At 42.8% G+C, this 21,412-nt stretch overlaps 1 non-coding gene across 1 annotated transcript; it reads right to left on the bottom strand.

The window, feature by feature from the left end:
- Positions 1 to 18,227: 18,227 nt before the first annotated feature.
- On the bottom strand, positions 18,228 to 18,334 carry LOC145033174 (small nucleolar RNA R71). The gene has a single exon (XR_013677411.1). It is a non-coding gene; the product is annotated as a small nucleolar RNA R71 (small nucleolar RNA).
- Between the last annotated feature and the right edge of the window lie 3,078 nt (positions 18,335 to 21,412).

Genomic DNA, 21,412 nt, shown 5'->3' with positions numbered 1-21,412 from the left:
CAAGGAGTGTGGAATAGTTTCGCAATTGATGCCACCTAGGACACCACAATTGAATGGTGTGGCAGAAAGGCGTAATCGAACCTTATTGGATATGGTTCGCTCTATGATGAGTCGTGCTTCACTATCAATCTCCTTTTGGGGGTATGCCTTAGAGACTGCCGCCCATATCCTTAACCGAGTCCCTACTAAGAAGGTTGCCAAAACACCTCACGAGATGTGGACAGGGAAAGCTCCCTCGTTGGCACATATCAAGGTTTGGGGTTGTGAAGCTTTCGTAAGACGAGACACTCACGACAAGCTCGAACCTCGAAGTGAGCGATGTATTTTCATCGGCTACCTGCAGACATCCTTTGGATATCTCTTCTATAGACCGAAGGACAATGTAGTCTTTGTTGCGAGGAGAGGAGTTTTCCGAGAGAGAGAACTCATAGGCCAAGGAGACAGTGGGAGGCAAATCGATCTCGAAGAGATTCAAGAATCGATAGATGAAGGAACCTCTACCGCTGACACTCAACCCGAGGAGGAAACTCTGGTTGAACCGATTGACGTATCGTTACCTCTTAGACATTCCGAAAGAGTTAGGTTTCAACCCCAGTTGTATGGTTTTCATATTACTACCGAAGGGGACACGTATATTAGTGATAGTACACTAATAAACCTAGATGAACCTAATAGCTATAACGAAGCCATGGTAGGCCCGGAGTCTGAAAAATGGAAAGAGGCAATGGATAGCGAGATCCGATCCATGTATGATAACCAAGTTTGGAATTTAGTTGATAATGTATCCGGACGTAAGACCGTTGGGTGCAAATGGATCTTCAAGAAGAAGACCGACGTGGATGGAAAAGTACACACGTATAAGGCACGATTGGTTGCGAAGGGCTTTACTCAAACTCCCGGAGTTGACTATGATGAGACCTTCTCACCAGTTGTGAAGATAAAATCTATTAGAGTGATGCTAGCTATTGCCGCATTTCATGATTATGAGAATTGGCAAATGGATGTCAAGACCGCTTTCCTTAACGGAAGGTTGGCTAAGGATGTTTACATGGCTCAACCAGAGGGGTTTGTGGATCCGAAGCATCCGAATAGAGTGTGTAAGCTTGAGAAGTCCATTTATGGACTTAAGCAAGCATCTCGCAGATGGAATCTTTGCTTCGATGAGAAAGTCAAAGAGTTTGGATTTGTACGAAGTGAAGATGAATCGTGTGTATATGTCAAAGCCAGTGGGAGTATAGTAAGTTTTCTCGTTCTATATGTCGATGACATATTACTCATAGGAAACGAAGTCCCGACTCTGTAGGAGGTTAAATCCTGGCTCGGGAAGTGCTTCGCTATGAAGGACCTTGGAGAGGCTTCTTACATTTTGGGAATAAGGATAGTAAGAGAGAGAAGTAAGAGACTAATAGGACTTAGTCAGAACACTTACTTAGAGAAGGTACTAAAACGTTTTAGTATGGAGAACTCAAAGAAGGGAGAATTACCGATACAAAGTAATGCCAAGTTGAGTAAGACTCAAAGTACGAGTACCGAAGCTGAGATAGCAGAGATGAGCCGAGTACCATACACTTCCGCAGTTGGCTCAATCATGTACGCTATGACTTGTACTCGCCCTGATGTAGCCTTCGCTTTGAGCATGGTTAGCAGATATCAAGGGAATCCTGGTAGAGCACATTGGATTGCGGTGAAGAATATTCTTAAGTACCTTCGGAGGACGAAGGAATGGTTCTTAGTCTTCGGAGGGAGTAATGACTTAAAAGTGCGAGGGTATAGTGACGCCAGTTTTCAGACCGACAGGGACAACTACCGTTCGCAGTCGGGCTGGGTCTTTACCCTAAATGGTGGAGCAGTGACATGGAAGAGTTCCAAGCAGGAAACCGTAGCTGATTCAACGTGCGAATCAGAGTACATTGCAGCGAGCAAAGCGTCGAAGGAGGCAATATGGCTAAAGAACTTCATCGGTGATCTTGGAGTTGTACCTGCCATAAAGGAGCCCATGGAGATTTTATGTGATAACGAAGGAGCGGTTGCCTTGACCAAGGAACCGAGGGATCATGGTAGATCACAACATATCGATAGAAAATACCACTTCATTAGACATCGTGTAGAAGAAGGACAACTCGTAGTAAAGAGGATATCATCAGAAGATAACCCAACAGATCCGCTTACGAAGGGACTGAGTAGGGTTAAGCACTTGCAGCATTCTAGGAGTATTGGGATGAAGGATGATATTAGCATAGATTAGATAGTATTAGAAATGTGTAATAGGTAAATGTAATTAACATTTGATGATTAAATAAAGGAGTTTTATTTATGAGTAATGTTGCTATCTTATGTTAATTGTTTAACTATTGTTTCACTTTGCATGTTTTGACTTCCAGAATAATTGAGGTTATTATGAATAATCGAATTGTTCAAATTGTCCACAATCGTTCATATGTTGGAAGTAGATATGAATGAAGATTGTCATGAATTGGTGTGTAGATTGTCTAAATGGTGTTAGACATAGCAAAGGGTTGCTGCAACGTTCATGAGTGCTTATGAACTGGTTTTGAGCATTGGAACAAACCCGCGCTGGCTGGAATCACCTTATGGAATAAGATATAAAAGGGTGATCGCAAGACGATAATATCATATAGTCTTAAAACCTAGATATATGGTTTGTTATTTGTTAATTGATTGTATATTGATAATGCAAAAACGCATCAGTAACTCGGTGTTATAAAATGCATTGTTGTGTATAGTTGGTTAATAAATAAGTAAATGCATATAAGTCGAAGTTTATCTGTAACTTTTATCTAAGAAGGTAAAAGCGATATCTCGGCCGCTCGATGATTTGATTTGACTTATGTGTCGGGCCCGGTCAGAACTGAGTTGATGTGTTCGATTAAGTTCTATGTTGAATAAATCAGAGATCGAGAAACCTAAATGCTTGACTAACCATTCCATAGGATTGTCAGCATGATATCTAACAGAGGACTGTAAGATCCCTTATCTAAAGGACAAGATTGATTAGATCAGAGTTTGACAGCGTCTTTGAGAGCTACGATTGCGAACCGAATTGTACTTGTGCATATAGTTACTAGACTTATCCAAGTGGGAGACTGTTGGAATAGTGTCTAAGGTTGCAACTATATTAGGCAAGTATTTGACCCAGTTGTGCATGGTCCTTTTGGGTTGCCTTCACCATAGCAACTTGATAAGATGATTTATTAAGAGAGAGTAAATATTAATAGCATATTATGATAATAATATAAAGAATAATATATTGTTATCTGATTAATATAAGTCATAAGAATTAATTAGAATTAATTTGGTGAATTAAAGAGATTAATTAAATAAGAGGGTATAAACTGTCAATTGTTTGATAGTTAAGTTTTAGACTGTAAATCCTTATAGATATACAAGGGACGAATTCTAGAAGCTATAGGATAGCTAAAATCGTCCAAAGAGTTATCTAGGAATGGATTTGGATAGCCTTAAGAGAAGATTATCCAATAGGGTTTAAACTGTAACCTTTAAGGAGTCTACAAGTATAAATAGACCCTATGGCGTGAGGAATTCGAAAAAAAAACCTAACCAAAAGTAAGGAACCTCTGGTCGAATTCCATCCCCTCTCCTCTCTCCCAAGTCATCCTTCTTGCTTTGGTGTTTGTAAGCCATTAGAGGAGTGACATTTGTGACTCTAGAAGCTCCAAGACAACAAGGTCAACAAGGAATTCAAAGGTATGATTCTAGATCTGTTTCAATGTTGTTATTTAGCCTAAATAGTTATTAGAAGTCTTGGATTCATAGCACGTTTAATAGAAAGCCTAGATCCAAGCATTAGGGTTTTTGCATGCGCACATAGGAAAGTTCTTATGGCTAAAACCCATCAGTTTGCATATTTGTTGATGGCATTGAATGTAGGAGTAGGGTGTAATACTTCTATTGTTATGTTGTGCTGGAATTCACTAAGCTTTGTGCTTACCCTTTCCTTTATAAAATGATTATTATAGGTACATATGGTATGAATAAGGATTTGGCTTGATTGTACAACGACACAGTTGAAGATTGGGTCCTTGTTACAGACTCTTGATATTGGATTTTAAGAATATTAGTTTTCCATTGTTGTTTTGAAGTATAAATGGATTAATATTGTTGGAAGTATGTTTTGATTTTGAAATGTTATTTGAATAATTGAAACATAACGGTTTTGGTTAATTAATGGATTTAATGGTTTTTATTTTAAATATAAATGTTTTCAAAAGTATAAATTTATTGAAATCTTTGCGTTGTTACATTTTTTAGATGTTACAAGTTGGTATCAGAGCCTTTGTTTGAGTAAATTGGAGGAACACTCATGTGAATCCGGTTTCAAACTAAGGAACTGCAAATGTTTTAAAAATGATTTTCAAAACTATTTTCCAAAAATAATCAATAGAGGATGTGATGTGTACTATCAGCCAGAGCCAGTAAGTAGACCCCAAATTACCACATTGTTATCTGATATTGTGATATGTTAAAAAAACATGCTAATGCTAGGCTAGAGATCTTCGGGAATTGCATGATAGAATTGTCTGATATATGATGCCTGGTAGCCTAGAGTTTCTTTTTTATGTTGAACTGACATCATTATTTTAGTTGCTTAGTATATACCTCAAAATTACACATTACTAACATTTAATAGCTTGAGATTGTTTGATTTGGCCTTATTTCCTATTCCTTGTTTGGTTGTGGGCTTAAGGTAGGATCAAGTATTCGACTATCTATAAGATCCAATGTTATGTATGATTAGCATACATAAGTGTTGTAGGATTGGTGGAAGTTTCATAGATGAGTTATGTGGGGTTAGTCGGTCGGTTAGGAATGATCGTCTTGCACGGGGATTTATGTGTATTTTAGTGTGTTGTTAGGGATGTTGTAATGATCTTCTGAGAAAAATACAGGTATGTGCGGAAGGTAGTATGGGCCCGTATTACCGGAAGCACAAGACTAGTAGGCATAATAGGGAAGTCACAAGCCCTGGGTTTATGGTTGAATGGACCCGTGGTATTATATGTGTATATATGATGCCTCCCGGGTTTATTTTCAATATGGAGGTTACGAGGCAATTTGAGATGGGAACCGGATCAGGAGCGGGTGGCTAGGATAGGCTAGCATTAAATGAGGATTGGGTTAGGGAGATCATTTAGGAGGAGGTTGTTTACATCATCCGGGGTCAGATACTGGAGTTGTTTGGGTATATTAAGACCCTTGCTGTTACAGCCACCACAACCGTTGTTGTTGTAGGGATTGGCGTTGGGAGGGCTTTTCAGTACTGGAACTTCGATAATTTGAATCCCCAGATGTTGGATAACATTCAGGATCTGATCATTTCCATGAGGTGGTTGTCATATGTTGAGTGGATGTTTCTTTACTTGTTCTTGCCCGCTGACCAGAAGGTCAAGTGAGCTCCAAAGAAGAGGACTTATGTGACTTGGGAGCAGTTCTCTGAGATGTTTCGTTCAATATATATACAACTGATGGAGCGAGAGAGGTTATCCTAAGAGTACTTGGATTTGAGACAGGGGACAAAGTCGGTGACAGAGATCACCAAGATGTTTATAGAGAGAGTTATGTTTTGCTCTGAGTTTGCTGCTTCTGAGAAAAATCAGATGACTCGTTACTTGATCATGCTCAAGATGGACATACGTTAGTTTGAGTCCACACAACTCTATGGATCATTGGTGGAGTTACAAGAGGCCGCTAGGCGACGGGAGATTGAGTTGGAGAACCAGTCGAGGGAGTGAAGGCATGCTCCAGTGTTGTCGCAGCCTGCTGCAATGCGGTTCAAGATCGCTGCGTAACGACATGATTTTTCAAATAAATTTTTCATTTTTAATTTCACAAAACACATGTCATTTTATATAAAACACCATAACAGTGAACAAAGTTTTCTAAACATTATTTCCAATCTAGGATCCACAATCATAGCTTAATGTCCCGAGTGTGTGTGTACAATCATGCCGGTGCCTTCCCACAATCCTCGGAAGTACCTGAAACACATAACACATAACACGGTAAGCAAGAATGCTTAGTGAGTTCCCCAAAATACCACATGCATATAAATTAGCCACTCGAGGCTGTGACCTTCTAGTCAATGTGTCTCAGTGGACCTTCCGGTCCTACCCTGATGACCTTCCGGTCCTGCTTTATTGACCTTCCAGTCCTACTCTGTTGACCTTGCGGCCCAACTCTGTTGACCTTCCGGTCCAAACCCTATCGACATTCCGGTCCGAACCAGGCAACTCATAACATAGCTTATCACATAAAACTGTAACAATGGAAATTTTAAAACAAAATTTTCATTTCTAAAAATGTATTTTCATTCAAAACAAGGCATAAATATCCAACGTATCATGTCATAATACAAATCATGTAAATCCCAAGATCATAAATCCTCCGTCAGTGTGTACAGATCATGCCGGCGCCTTCCCACGGTCCTCGCTAGTACCTGAAACGCATACACAACAACTGTAAGCATAAATGCTTAGTGAGTTCCCCAAAATACAACTTACGCACATACGCCTTTCCAGGCCCTGACCTTCCGGTCCATGTGTCTCAGGGGACTTCCGTCCCTGCTGGGTAAACCTTCCGGTCCTACCCACGCTAACCTTACGGTCCACATTACAATGCCTTCCGGCCCATAACATAATGCCTTCCGGCCCATATCAAACATTTCATACATGGCACATATAAACGATTAACAAATCACATATAATGCATATAACTCATAACATATCCGACCTTCCGGTCACACAGTCAAAACCCTTCCGGGTATAGTATAGTGAGAAGACTCACCTCGTGAATATCGATAGCTAGCAAATTCTGAAATCACACGTGGTCGATCCTTCGAGCTACAATCTCCCTATAACATCATACGTCTCTTATTAATCACTTTTATCACTTAGGTTGACTTCCCTTTTTAAGTCACACTAGTCAACTCAACGGTCAACGGTCAACGGTCAACTTTGACCGGACTCGGCGAGTGCACTAGGCGACTCGGCGAGTCTAAACGTTTTCACGAATCTCTTCTAGGATTCCCTTTTTACACGTCGAGTACTCCCCCTGAATCGACGGGTTCCACCTGGAAGAATCGCAGGGCCACCCTGACTCAACTCGCCAAGTCTCAAGAACAACTCGGCGAGTCCCAGTTCACTCAGACCACCTGTCAACCCTCTCTAACTCGCCCCGACTCACCGAGTCAACCCATAACCCGACAGGACCATTCTAAGGGAATCTTCAAGCTACTCGTCGCGTCTGTTCATCAGACTCGGCGAGTCCATGCCATGCAACCACTCAAACTTGCTTCTAAGGTCAGATCTGCTCCGACAATTCATAGATCTGGCCTTCCTATACTGATTCATCACGTAAAGTCCTTATCTTGGTGTTCATAACACACCCCATGGCTCATAAATGGCATTTTGACCTAAGGCATAAGGATTCCAATCCAAAACCTCTATTGATTCACAAAAAGCTTGGGCAAAGGGACACTCTGGACCTCCAAGGGTCCAGATCCACGGTCTAAATCACTTAAGGGACCAAGGGAGAACTAGATCTAGCCATAAAAGGGCTCAATAAGCCCTAAATCAAAATAAACATGAACATAGAAGAGGATAGCTCGAAGATATTACCACAATAGCGATGCTCTGGACTCCAAACTCTCAGAAAGTGGCTCCTCTTGCTTTCCCCTTAGCTGATCATCCCTTTCCCTTGCAAGATGACACCCCCAAGATCGATAATGGCCTCCTACCTTGCTCCAAACGCTCACACTCGATTAGGGTTTCACTCAAGGGACTGGTGAGCACAAATGACGGCCATAAGGCCCTTTAAATAGGTCCCAAACCCGAGAAATTAGGGTTTCATTAAATAGCGCGGACTCGCCGAGTCCATACCTTGGACTCGCCGAGTCCAGGCGCAAACCCGCGTCCAGAGTCGCGATCCTACTCGGCGAGTCTGAGCTCCAACTCGCCGAGTCCCCTCACAAAACAACAGAAATTGAAAGCATAAAAGATACCTGGAAATCCGGGCTGTTACAACTCTCCCCCACTAGAACTAGACTTCGCCCTCGAAGTCTCGCTCTGAAAATAGCTCCGGATGCTACTCACGCGTCTCACGCTCCGGCTCCCAGGTCATCTCTGATCCCTTCCGATGTTGCCACTGAACCAACACCAAGGGTACCTCCTTGTTCCTCAGAACCTTGATCTTCCAATCTATGATGGCCACTTGCCTCTCGGCATAATTCAGGCTCGCATCCACCTGAATATCCTCTAATGGAACCACTGCTGACTCATCGGCTATACACTTTCTCAGCTGCGACACATGGAAAGTGTCGTGAATCTGCCCCAACTCTGCCGGCAAATCCAACCGATAGGCTACCCGGCCTACCCTCGCAATCACACAGAATGGACCAATATAGCGAGGCCCTAACTTGTCCCTCTTCCTGAACCGAATCACCCCTTTCCAAGGAGAGACCTTCAGGAGAATGAGATCGCCGACCTGGAACTCAAGCTCGGACCGGCGTCTGTCCGCATAACTCTTCTGTCGGCTCTGGGCGGTCAACAAACTCTGTCTGACCTGCTGAATCTGATCTGTCGTCTGAAGCACGATCTCTGTACTGCCCATTACTCTCTGCCCAACCTCTCCCCAACAGATGGGGGTCCGACACCTCCTACCATACAACAACTCAAAGGGTGGCATACCAATGCTCGAATGATGGCTGTTGTTGTAGGAAAACTCCGCCAAGGGTAAATACGCATCCCAGCTACCCCCGAAATCCAACACACATGCCCGGAGCATGTCCTCAAGCGTCTGAATCGTCCGCTCACTCTGACCGTCTGTCTGGGGATGATATGCGGTACTAAAATGCAGTCTAGTACCCAACTCCTCATGAAATTTCTTCCAGAATCTGGAAGTGAAACGCACGTCATGGTCTGAAACAATCGAGATCGGCACCCCATGCCGAGATACCACTTCCCTCACATACACCTCCGCCAACTTTTCCGCTGAAGAACTCTCACTGATGGCAAGGAAGTGAGCGTTCTTCGTCAACCTGTCCACAATCACCCAAATTGCATCAACTCCTCTGGCAGTCCTTGGCAATTTTGTGATGAAATCCATGGTGATTTGTTCCCACTTCCACTCGGGAACCTCCAATGGCTGCAACTTGCCTTGAGGTCTCTGGTGCTCGGCCTTAACCCTACAGCAGGTCAAGCACCACTCAACAAACCATGCGACGTCCCTCTTCATACAGGGCCACCAATACTCTTTCCTCAAATCCAAATACATCTTCGTAGCCCCCGGATGAATCGAAAATTTCGACCGATGCGCTTCCTCCATCAAAGTAGTACGCGTACCGCAAACAAACGCTACCCAAATCCGACCCTGAAAAGTCATAAGCCCTTTTCCATCCGTAACGAACTCCGAAACCAACCCAACGACCCGCTCCTTCTTCTGCATCTCCGGTTGCACAACCTCGGCCTGTACCCCACGAATGGCATCCAGTACCGGAGTCATCACGGTCAATCTCAAACATACATCCCGTAGTGGAGTGCTCTTCGCCCTGCGGTTCAACGCATCGGCTACCACATTAGCCTTGCCTGGGTGGTACAGGATCTCAAAATTATAATCCTTGACCACATCCAACCACCTCCTCTGCCGCATATTTAGGTTGGGCTGATCCATCAAGTACCTCAAACTCTTATGGTCCGTGTATATATCGTACACCGAACTCCATACAAGTAGTGACGCCAAATCTTGAGGGCGAACACAACTGCCCGCAACTCTAGATCATGCGTGGGATATCTCGTCTCATGAGGCTTCAGCTGTCTCGATGCATATGCTATCACATGCCCCCTCTACATCAGCACCGCACCCAGCCCCAAAATCGATGCATCACAATACACTACAAAATCCTCCATCCCTTCCGGGAGAGCTAATACCGGGGCTTCGCACAACCTTTGGCGAAGTGTATCAAAGGAGGTCTGCTGCTCGGGACCCCATGAAAAAGCAACACCCTTCCGGGTCAATCTGGTGAGTGGCACTGCGATCTTGGAGAAATCCTTGATAAATCTCCGATAATACCCTGCCAACCCAAGGAAACTCCTGATTTTCAGAGGGAGACTTCGGCACCTCCCAATTCATCACCGCCTCAACCTTGGCTGGATCGACCAGTATCCCTTCCTGATTAACAAGATGTCCTAAGAACTGGACCTCCCGTAACCAGAAATCACACTTGGAGAACTTTGCATAAAGCTACTCCGATCTCAGGACCTCAAGGACCTCCCTCAAATGCTCCTCATGCTGCTCTCTAGATCTCGAATATACCAGAATATCATCGATAAATACAATCACTGACCGATCCAACATCGGCCTACATAGACGGTTCATGAGATCCATGAACACAGCCGGGGCATTGGTGAGCCCAAAAGGCATCACCACAAACTCATAATGCCCATAACACGTCCTGAACGTTGTCTTCTGGACGTCCTCATCCCGTACTCTCACCTGATGGTATCCAGACCACAAATCGATCTTGGAGAACCAAGATGCTCCCTGCAACTGATCGAACAAATCGTCGATCCTCGGTAACGGGTAACGGTTCTTGACCGTCAGCTTGTTCAACTCCTGATAATCAATGCACATCTGGTGTGAACCATCCTTCTTCCTGACGAACAAAATAGGTGCTCCCCACGGCGAGATGCTCGGCCTAATAAATCCCTTCCCCAGCAGCTCCTAAAGTTGCGAGGATAACTCTTGCATCTCTGGAGGTGCAAGACGATAAGGCACCTTAGCGATAGGCGCGGCCCTCGGGACCAAGTCGATACTAAACTCCACTTGCCTCACAGGAGGCACACCCGGCAACTCGTCGGGAAAGACATCAGGAAACTTGCGCACCACCGGAACCTCCTCAACTGAACTCGGCCTCTCGGAAGTCACTCGCGTATCCATCACATACGCCACAAAACCCTTACAGCCCTGCTGTAGACACTGCATCGCCCTAGCGGCCGAACAAAAAGCTGATCCCGAACGTGTACCCTCGCTGTACACTGAAAGAACTCCCCCACTAGGGTCTCGTATGGTCACCAGCTGACGCTCACAGTCGATAACTGCGCCGAATCTACTCAACCAGTCCATGCCCACAATGACACAGACATCACCCATCGCAATAGGAACCAGATCAATCGGAAACTCAACCCCGAAAATCTCTAACACACATCCACGGAGAACCTCCGTGGCACAAATCACTCTATCGTCAGCTATAGAAACCCTCAGAGGCCGACTAAACTCCTCACGACTAACACTGATATGCCGACTAAAGGCCAAAGATACAAAAGACCGACTCGCACCCGAGTCAAATACCACTAAAGCAAGTATAGAGTTCACAAGGAAAGTACCTACACATAACATAACATAAGCATAATATCTCAACATCAAAATAAATACATGAAATAAAGCATACCTGTCACAACATCAGGCGCAGCGCGGACCTCCTCCGCAGTCAACTGGAAAGCTCTCCCACGAGCCCTCGGGGCCTCGGCCTTCACTGGTCGAATCTCTGTAGCCCTGGCAGCAGGTGCAGATCCCTGATGAAGCTGAGGGCACTCGGCCTTCCGATGGCTGGTCTGGTTGCAATGAAAGCAAACCATAAACCCCTTGGGGCAATCCCTCGCAATGTGCCCCTCCTTGCCACATTTGTAGGAAGCTCCTGATCGACACGTCCCCTCGTGACCCTGGCCGCACTTTCCGCAAGTGCGACCCTTCGGACCTCCCGACCTCGAATCGGCGGACTTAGTCCGCTTGGCTGCCGGCTGAGACTGAGCCGGCCGCCGATCCACCCATTGAGACTCGGCCTCCTCCCTGGCCTGGGTCTCCAACTCGATCTCGCGCTTCCGGGCATTCGCCTGAAGCTCAGCAAAAGGTATGATATGTTGAGTTCGCAACGAACTCCCGGATATCCCTCCTCAACACACCCAAATACCGGCTCATCCGAGCCTGCTCTATGGACACCTGCTCGGGGCAGAACATCGCCCTCTCATGAAACTTTCGCGTGATCACCGCAACTGAATCATTACCCTGCTTGAGGGTCAAGAACTCCTGAACCAACCGTTCCCTCTCCACCGGGGGAACGTACTCGTCTCTAAACATAGAGGTGAACCTCTCCCACGTCACAGCTGAAATCTCTGCCAAAGTGAAGTTCGCCGTCACGAACTTCCACCAATCCTTCGCTCCCAGACGGAGCTGGTTCAAGGCGAACCGTACTCTCAGATGCTCCGGACATGAACAAGTGTAGAAGCATCCCTCGACATCACCAATCCATCTCATCGCAGCGATCGGATCCTGCGTCCTGTCAAATTCAGGTGGCTTCGTGTTGCTTAACTCCCGAAACAGCAACAAGTCACCTCCTTGTGGTCTGGCAGCGGCCACAGCTGCGGTAGCTGCAGCGGCTGCAGCCTCAGTCAACGCGGCATACCGCTCATCAAAGGTCTCCATCAAAGTGGTCTTAATAGACCCAAACATCTCCGGAATCTCAGCCCAGATCGCTGCAGCCACCTCCTCATGAATCATCTGACGAATCTCCTCGTCACTCACTCTGCTCGTACTCGGTCTGTGGCGTGGTCCAACCATGATGCCTCTGAAATACAACATAGAACTATCAGAGACTCTATCGAGCATAATCGTACTCGATAACGCAACCCTACTCAGTCTCCGATACCCAGGGATTCTTACTTGGGTCGCCCACTGACCTGGTGTCTTTGGTAGTACGGGCCCAATACTACCGACCACACCGCATCAGCATTCATCCCAAGTCCTCCTCCCCAAACCCCAGATCCTGAGTACTCCACTCTTGTTATGCACTAACTTCCCGCTCGCTCTCAAAGCATCTCATAGCAACAGACTTCCGTAGACTAAGGCATCACAATTCAGGCCACTCTAGTCCTATCATGAATACCTAGTCTTCTAGCATGCATAACAATTCATATCATATCATATCTCTTAACACAACATTGTAAGGGTATTTTGGGGATCTTTACCGTTCGGGCGCTGGCTGATCGTACACACTGCTTCATTTTTGTTTACCACAAAATCCTTTATAAAAAATTTTATGCCCTTGTTCTTAAGAGTTTTCCTCAAATCCTCGGTTTGAGTTCAGTTACGCCCGAAGGTGTACCCGAATCCCTCAAACCTAGGCTCTGATACCAAATTGTAACAATGGAAATTTTAAAAAAAAATTTCATTTCTAAAAATGTATTTTCATTCAAAACAAGGCATAAATATCCAACATATCATGTCATAATACAAATCATGTAAATCCCAAGATCATAAATCCTCCGTCAGTGTGTACAGATCACGCCGGCGCCTTCCCACGGTCCTCGCTAGTACCTGAAACACATACACAACAACTGTAAGCATAAATGCTTAGTGAGTTCCCCAAAATACAACTTACGCACATACGCCTTTCTAGGACCTGACCTTCCGGTCCATGTGTCTTAGGGGACTTCCGTCCCTGCTGGGTAAACCTTCTAGTCCTACCCACGCCAACCTTACGGTCCACATTACAACGCCTTCCGGCCCATAACATAATGCCTTCAAGCCCATATCAAACATTTCATACATGGCACATATAAACGATTAACATATCACATACAATGCATATAACTCATAACATATCCGACCTTCCGGTCACACAGTCAAAATCCTTCCGGGTATAGTATAGTGAGAAGACTCACCTCGTGAATATCAATAGCTAGCAAATCCCAAAATCACACGTGCTCGATCCTCCGAGCTACAGTCTCCCTATAACATCATACGTCTCTTATTAATCACTTTTATCACTCAGGTTGACTTCCCTTTTTAAGTCACACTAGTCAACTAAACGATCAACGGTCAACGGTCAACTTTGACCGGACTCGGCGAGTGCACTAGGTGACTCGGCGAGTCTAGACGTTTTCACCAATCTCTTCTAGGATTCCCTTTTTACACGTCGAGTACTCCCCCTGAATCGACGGGTTCCACCTGGAAGAATCGCAGGGCCACCCTGACTCAACTCGCCGAGTCTCAAGAACAACTCGGCGAGTCCCAGTTCACTCAGACCACCTGTCAACCCTCTCTAACTCGCCCTGACTCACCAAGTCAACCCATAACCCGACAGGACCATTCTAAGGCAATCTTCAAGCTACTCGCTGAGTGTGTTCATCAGACTCGGCGAGTCCATGCCATGCAACCACTCAAACTTGCTTCTAAGGTCAGATCTGCTCCGACAATTCATAAATCTGGCCTTCCTAGACTGATTCATCATGTAAAGTCCTTATCTTGGTGTTCATAACACACCCCATGGCTCATAAATGGCATTTTGACCTAAGGCATAAGGATTCCAATCCAAAACCTCCATTGATTCACAAAAAGCTTGGGCAAAGGGACACTCTGGACCTCCAAGGGTCCAGATCCACGGTCTAAATCGCTTAAGGGACCAAGGGAGAACTAGATCTAGCCACAAAAGGGCTCAATAAGCCCTAAATAAAAATAAACATCAACATAGAAGAGGATAGCTCGAAGATATTACCACAATAGCGATGCTCTGGACTCCAAACTCTCAGAAAGTGGCTCCTCTTGCTTTCCCCTTAGCTGATCCTCCTTTTCCCTTGCAAGATGACACCCCCAAGGGACTGGTGAGCACAAATGACGTCCATAAGGCCCTTTAAATAGGTCCCAAACCCGAGAAATTAGGGTTTCATTAAACAGCGCGGCCTCGCCGAGTCCATACCTTGGACTCGTCAAGTCCAGGCGCGAACCCGCGTCCAGAATCGCGATCCTACTCGACGAGTATGAGCTCCAACTCGCCGAGTCCCCTCACAAAACAACAGAAATTGAATGCATAAAAGATACCTAGAAATCCGGGCTCTTACAAAAACATATATCACATGTCACATATAAGCACATATGACCTTCCGGTCACACATAAATACCACTCTAGGTAACGTATAGTGAGAAAACTCACCTCAAATTATCTCGGAATAATATCGGACTCAATCCTCTTGTCTAGCCTCCGTGTAATATACATAAACATAAATTCTTATTTAATAACAGCAATCATTGTGCTACACCCCCTCCCCCTTATGCTCTCTCAAAAGGGTAAAAGACCATTTTACCCCTTCTTAAGTCCAAAAGTCCATTTGTTGACCGAACCCTAAAAGTCAACAAAAGTCAATGCCTGCGAGTACGTTGTACGTACCAGATCCCTACGTTGGGCATACTCGTCGACTACGTAAATATCGGGCTGATTGAACCCTACGCCCCACGTACTGGGATTTACACTCAACGTACGTCCCAGTTTCACTTTTTTCTAACTTATGGTCTTAATCAGTTAAGACCTTGGCTCAAAATGCATATCTGGACTCCCTAGGGCCTCCTAATCCATAAAGTCGAAGACTTTATGCCTTTGCATTGCTGGTTTGGCCTTAAACACTCAAAACCTTCATCTATTTTCTTTCTCAAGCCGATATCCCATGCACGGTTAGCTCTTAATGACCAAGATTGGATTTTTATGACTTTATAACATGAAATACACTAGCAAGGGGCAGATTTAGGTTCTTAGAGCTCATCAACTGACAAACCCATCAACTTTTGGGACAAAAACCCTAAAACATCCCACATAGGAACATACAACAGAAAAGGAAGAATGTTTGAAGTTATATACCTTCAAATGAAGCTTCTCACACTGCTAAGCTCAGATCCAAGTGCTTGGGCTCTTACTCCTTCTCCAAAGCTTCCTTTCCATTCTTAAGGCTAAAAAACACACTAACAAGCTCTAAAGGGCACTCTCTAGCTACAAGAACGAGGATTAGGGTTTTGGATGGACAAGTCTCTAGAAATGGTGGCCAACCATGAGGCCATAACGTTCTTTAAATAGGGTGCTCATATAGAATTAGGGTTTCTGATATGTGCATAATTAGCCATAAGGTCTATATTATATTTTCAGTCCAAAAGACATGCATGGAAGCAAAAAGGAAGAAGGAGAAGCAATTAGAAGCTGGAGAATGAAGAAAGAAGAGAAAACTTGGAGATACTCGACGAGTTCCGAAGAATGTTTGCGAAGTAATGTCCAGAATCCTTACCGCACACGGATTTAACAAAGGTACTCGGTGAGTTGGAGAGCTACTCGCCCAGTTGCCCCTGTTTTGAGATAAGTATAAATAAAGGATCTTATTCCAAATTGGGGGACTTTCTGGCTTTTTGGGAGGATAAGCTGCGATTGAAGAAACCTTTGGAGACCTGAAGAACCCTAATCTTTGATCTTTTGAAAACTCAAGGCGAATTAGGTTAAATTTTCCACTTAATCTTAGAAGTGAAGCACGTTTAGATTAACTAAATTTGTTTTTGAGCTTGTTCTCACTATAATCATGAGCTGAATTTTCGTAGTTTCTATTTTGGAAAAAACAATTTACTCCAATGGTTTGATTTATACTTTTATTGATTTATTATTGGTGATTTTATTAAATTAAGTTTGTTTAAGAACCTTATGTATTAACCATAACTATTATCTACTAATTAGAAGACAATTAGGATGCATGGACATCTCTTAATTGTTAACCTCATATGATTTATGTGAACACTTCATTATATGCCTAGGATTAGTGAATATGAAACTAGGATTAACTAGATAATGGGTAAATTAATGTGTGAGCTTGTTTGAGAAACCAACAAACAAGAGGTTAGTTAAATTACTAATTTGATTAACCAATTAAAAATCTTATTTAATCCAAATAATTGAACTAGGGAGTTAATAAGTTTAAACAACTGGCCACTGCTTGAATTAATTCATTTTCTAAGGGTTAGTAATAGTGAATGTAAATCTAACCACTATAGTTGGTAACCAATAACAATTAATTTATCACTTTATCATAAAATTAATCATAGGAGTGAACTGGTTGGACCTAAACAGAAACCCTTTATTAAATTTGGTGAATTTTTACTTGTTTTAGTTGATTAGTTAATTACTTGTTAGGTGGCTTGTTTAAGTTTCTAGTCTTGTAAAACTAGAGAAAAACCCTTTACTTTTATTATTTATTTAGTTAAAATTAGTTATTAGTTTAATCGACGTTCCCTGAGTTCGACACTCTACTTATCCAACTATACCACTAAAAGATAGGTTCACTGCCTTTGTGTTCTAAATCTATATTTTTAAAGTAGAAATAAAACCAGTGCATTTTACACACATCAAGTTTTTGGCGCCATTGCTGGGGAACGGTTCAAAAATTAAATCTAATTCCTAGTTTTATCGGTCCTTTGTGTGAGTTTATCTTGCACAAAGTTATTTTTAGTAATTCAGTAAGTAGGATAAGTTTTAGTATTTATTAGTTTTTAGCCGTTTTTATTTAATTTTATCTATTTTTGAGTTTTACACAGCCTACTCGCCGAGTGCAGTCAAACATACTCGGCGAGTACACTGCTATTTCACAGTTTAATTTTTATTTTCGTTCTGTTTCATTTTTTGTTCTTTTTACGCATTTTTCTTGTTCTGTTGCAGGCTTTTCATGACCAGAGGATCCAACACTCCACTGGTTCCCCCTTACGAAGACCTAGAATCCGCTTTGAGGAAAAACAAAGGCAAAGACGTTGAAAGCTCGAATACACCCAAGAAATCGCCTTTGTCTAGCTTGAAGATGGTTTTTGGGAAGAAGAAAAGCAACAAATCAGGAGCATCCAGCGCCTCTTTCGCAAGCGAAGTCCCAATCAAAGAGGATACCGAGTATAAAATCGAAATAGAAGAAGACCCTACATTCGGGCATGTTTCCGATTCCGACGACGAATTAGCTATTCCTATGGCTAACATCGATGAAGTCCCCATGGGGGAATGGAAGAAGAGGATACGCGATGATACCGGGTCGGGACTTGTGCAACCCGCACTTCCCGCAACTGCCACTTTTGAGCTTAAGGGTCACATCCTTGCTCTATTCAAAGGGATCCCCATCCACGGAAAAGATCACGAAGATGCTTACAAAAACTTGGATGAAGTCAATGATGTAGTTGATTATTTTAATGTTCCAAACATGCCTCGCGAAACTCAGCTACTTCGCATGCTTCTGGTTACATTGAAGGATGCTGCAAAGGATTGGCTCAAGTCACTTCCCCCCGGATCCATCACTACATGGGCCAAGATGAAAGAAGAGTTTATTGATCAATTTTGCCCACCCTCCAAGATATCTATGTTAAATAAAGCCATAGCCAACTTTGAACAACAAGCTGGAGAGTCACTTTATGAAGCTTGGGAGAGGTACAAGAGTTTGCTAAGGAATTGCCCACATCATGACCTTAATAGTCAACCAGAAGTCTCCATTTTTTATGATGGAGTAAATGTTACTACAAGGCAATTACTTAACTCGCAAGGTCCACTAACAAAGAAGGCACCCCCAGTGATAAAGCAACTAATTGAAGAATTCTCTAAGCATTCTAGAGAATACCACAATCCAAGGAATGATGTGACAAGGGGATCAGCTTATGCAGCTTCAGAAGATTTGTCAGCAGTTATGGCTTTGTTGAAAACCATGGATACGAGGATGGATAATATGGATCAAGCGATAAATGCTATTTGGTTGGGTTTTGAGAATTGCAATGGACCTCATCTTACTAGAGATTGTGACTTGGACGAGAACGGGAATAAGAAGGTGCAGGTATGCTACTCAAGTGGTGACCGATATGATGAAGATTAGAGAAAACCCAAGAAAAAATGGCTTCCTTATGATGAGTACAAGAAGGCTAAGGAGGAGAAATATAAACAAAAAGGAAGAGGGTTTTACCAAAAGGAGGAGCCGGCACAAAAAAGAAAACCAAGTTCGGAGGAGATGCTTACTAAATTTGTAGTTGCTTCAGAAAAGAGACACAGTGACAATGATGCTGCAATACAAGAGACAAGAACAATGCTTAGGAATCAAAAAGCATCTATCCACAACATAGAGACACAACTGGGACAACTTGTTCAACAAATTAATCAAAGATCACCGAGAGAACTTCCTAGTAAAACCGAAAACAACCCATGAGGCGCACATATAAATATCGTGACAAATAGAAGTGTGAAGATAATTACCCCTATGGCCCCTATTCAGAATGAAGAGTGTAGTGGTGTTGATTATGATGCCATGTGCGGAATTAGAAAGATCTAGTGATTCATCATACAAATTCAAGAACACAAGGAGGAAATAAATCTTTGTAAGCTCTTATTAGATCTAGAAAGATTATATAAAAATGGGTTTGTATACAATTTCTCTCTCTAGTCTAACACTCCAAATTGACTCTTACATAATGGGAGTCACTCACTTCCTATTTATAGGAAAAGACTCAACCCATTTACACATACAAAGAGGAAAGCCTAAAACATTACATCCAAGCATGACTTTGCACCCTAACATTCTCCCCCTCAAAGTTAGGATTGGATGTCCGGCTTTAATATCCAACGAGCTAGCGCGATCAAGACCAAACTCCCCCTCGAAGTAACACCGGTCTTCAAATCCGCAAATGAATATTTGACAAACTCGAGAAGCTTCGAATACCCATCATTTCTCCCCCTTTTTATAATCAAAAAATGATTATAAAACCCATTAAGGATGAGAAGCGCCCATGGAATAATCTTCACAATACTCCCCCTAGATGTGTACCAAAAATGAATCACCAAAAATCTTGCATGGAAAAACAATCACGAAAAAGCCAGAAAAATTTTCAATTTATGAAAAATTTTGACTTTTTGGGTGAAAGTTGCAAGATTTTTCAAAATCCGGGTAGAAATTGTCACTTTCTGAAACTTGCAGGGACCCGTTGCGCCCAAAACAGCTAAATATGCAAAACTCTCCCCCTTTTCCAAAGCTGGGTAGAAAGCATCAATTTGCACAAACTGCAGGGACCAGAAATGAATATTCTTCAATTTCCAACAAAAATTAGTTCTTTTTCGAAATTTGGCAAAAACTGCCAAACTTACAAAGCCTCAGGGACTATTTTCGAAAAATCTGGCTTTTTGCTTCAAAACGTACGAAGCATGCCCATTTTCGAAGACTTATGCTATTGTGCCATTCATACGAAGAGTTGGAAAAGTTGTTAAGCTGACAAAAGTTTAGGGGCTAATTTCGAAACTTTGTGCTATTTGATTAAATCATTCGACGACCCCAATTCATACGAAGTACGAAGCATATGAAGACTCATTAATGAACAGTAAAAGTCTTCGTATAAATTTCCAAAATACCCCCTTCGAAAATTCAAAATATACCCTTCGAATAAAAAACTTTTTATCCCCTTCGTATCAATCCATTCCCTTCAAACATTCACAAACACAACAATCCTTCGTTCAATAAACCCATATACAGTCTTCGTGTGAATGATATCTTCATCATATTAACGAAAAATTCTCAGCATACAAAGCCTTATCAAGTGAACAGTAACCTCTTAATCATCCAAGCTTTGAATCGACTGTAGAATCAACATTAACAATCAACCCATCGTATCTTCAAAATCCAAACACATGGACCCTTCGATTCTTGCTGTTCTTCAATTTTTACAAACACAGGAACCCTTCGTATCTTCATCAACAACACACAGTTCTTTGTTCCAATTCATAGTCTTCGAATATCAACACCCAAAATCAACTATATGCCTCAAACACCAAAATATGCTCTTCGTTTTTCAATCTAACCCAAAACAAACGAAATCGATTCTTCGTTTCTTACAGTTCTTCGTTCATTAACATCAATGCTCAAATTTTCCTTCAATTGTCGACTTCCCAGTCCAACCATTCACGCTTCGTTCTCAATCGACTTCGTAAATCGTCGATTTCGAGTAAACTTCAACCGAAGCCATCGAATTATTGATTCCTAAACATCTTCAATTATTTCCCATATACAATTCCACTGTCAAAAGCAAACACAAATTTGTGGTGTCGACTATTGAGAACTCAAGCCTTCGATTTTAATCGACTTCTTACAATCAATTAATACATTCGCTTTCAATCCTTCATCACCACACGCTTCGCTTTTCATTCAGGAAAATATCGACGTCACATCCTTTCACACAAGAACAAGAACACAACCAATTTTCGAAATTAAATCCCAAATTAGACTTGATTTCAACATCCAAAGCCTCAAATCAACATGTATCTATTGATTTCAGCATACAGTTCACCAATTCATCTCTTGAATTCCAACTTTGACTTTTTCGCAGTTTGACTTTCTTCAATCATCAAATCACAATCAAACAATTATCCTTCGATCATATGTTTATGATATTCGTAATCAAAAAACAAATCTAGTTTGATTCAAACAAGTATCGATCCAGCATAAGCATGATTCACAGTTGAATAATCTGAATCTTGAAATACGATGACGTTGAAGAAATACAGTCTAATTTGGAA

This window comes from Lactuca saligna, chromosome 2, assembly GCF_052625555.1.
Source record: "Lactuca saligna cultivar CGN05327 chromosome 2, ASM5262555v1, whole genome shotgun sequence".
NCBI lineage: Eukaryota > Viridiplantae > Streptophyta > Magnoliopsida > Asterales > Asteraceae > Lactuca > Lactuca saligna.
Note: the sequence above shows the minus strand (reverse complement) of the source record. Positions and strands in the feature narration are given on the sequence as shown.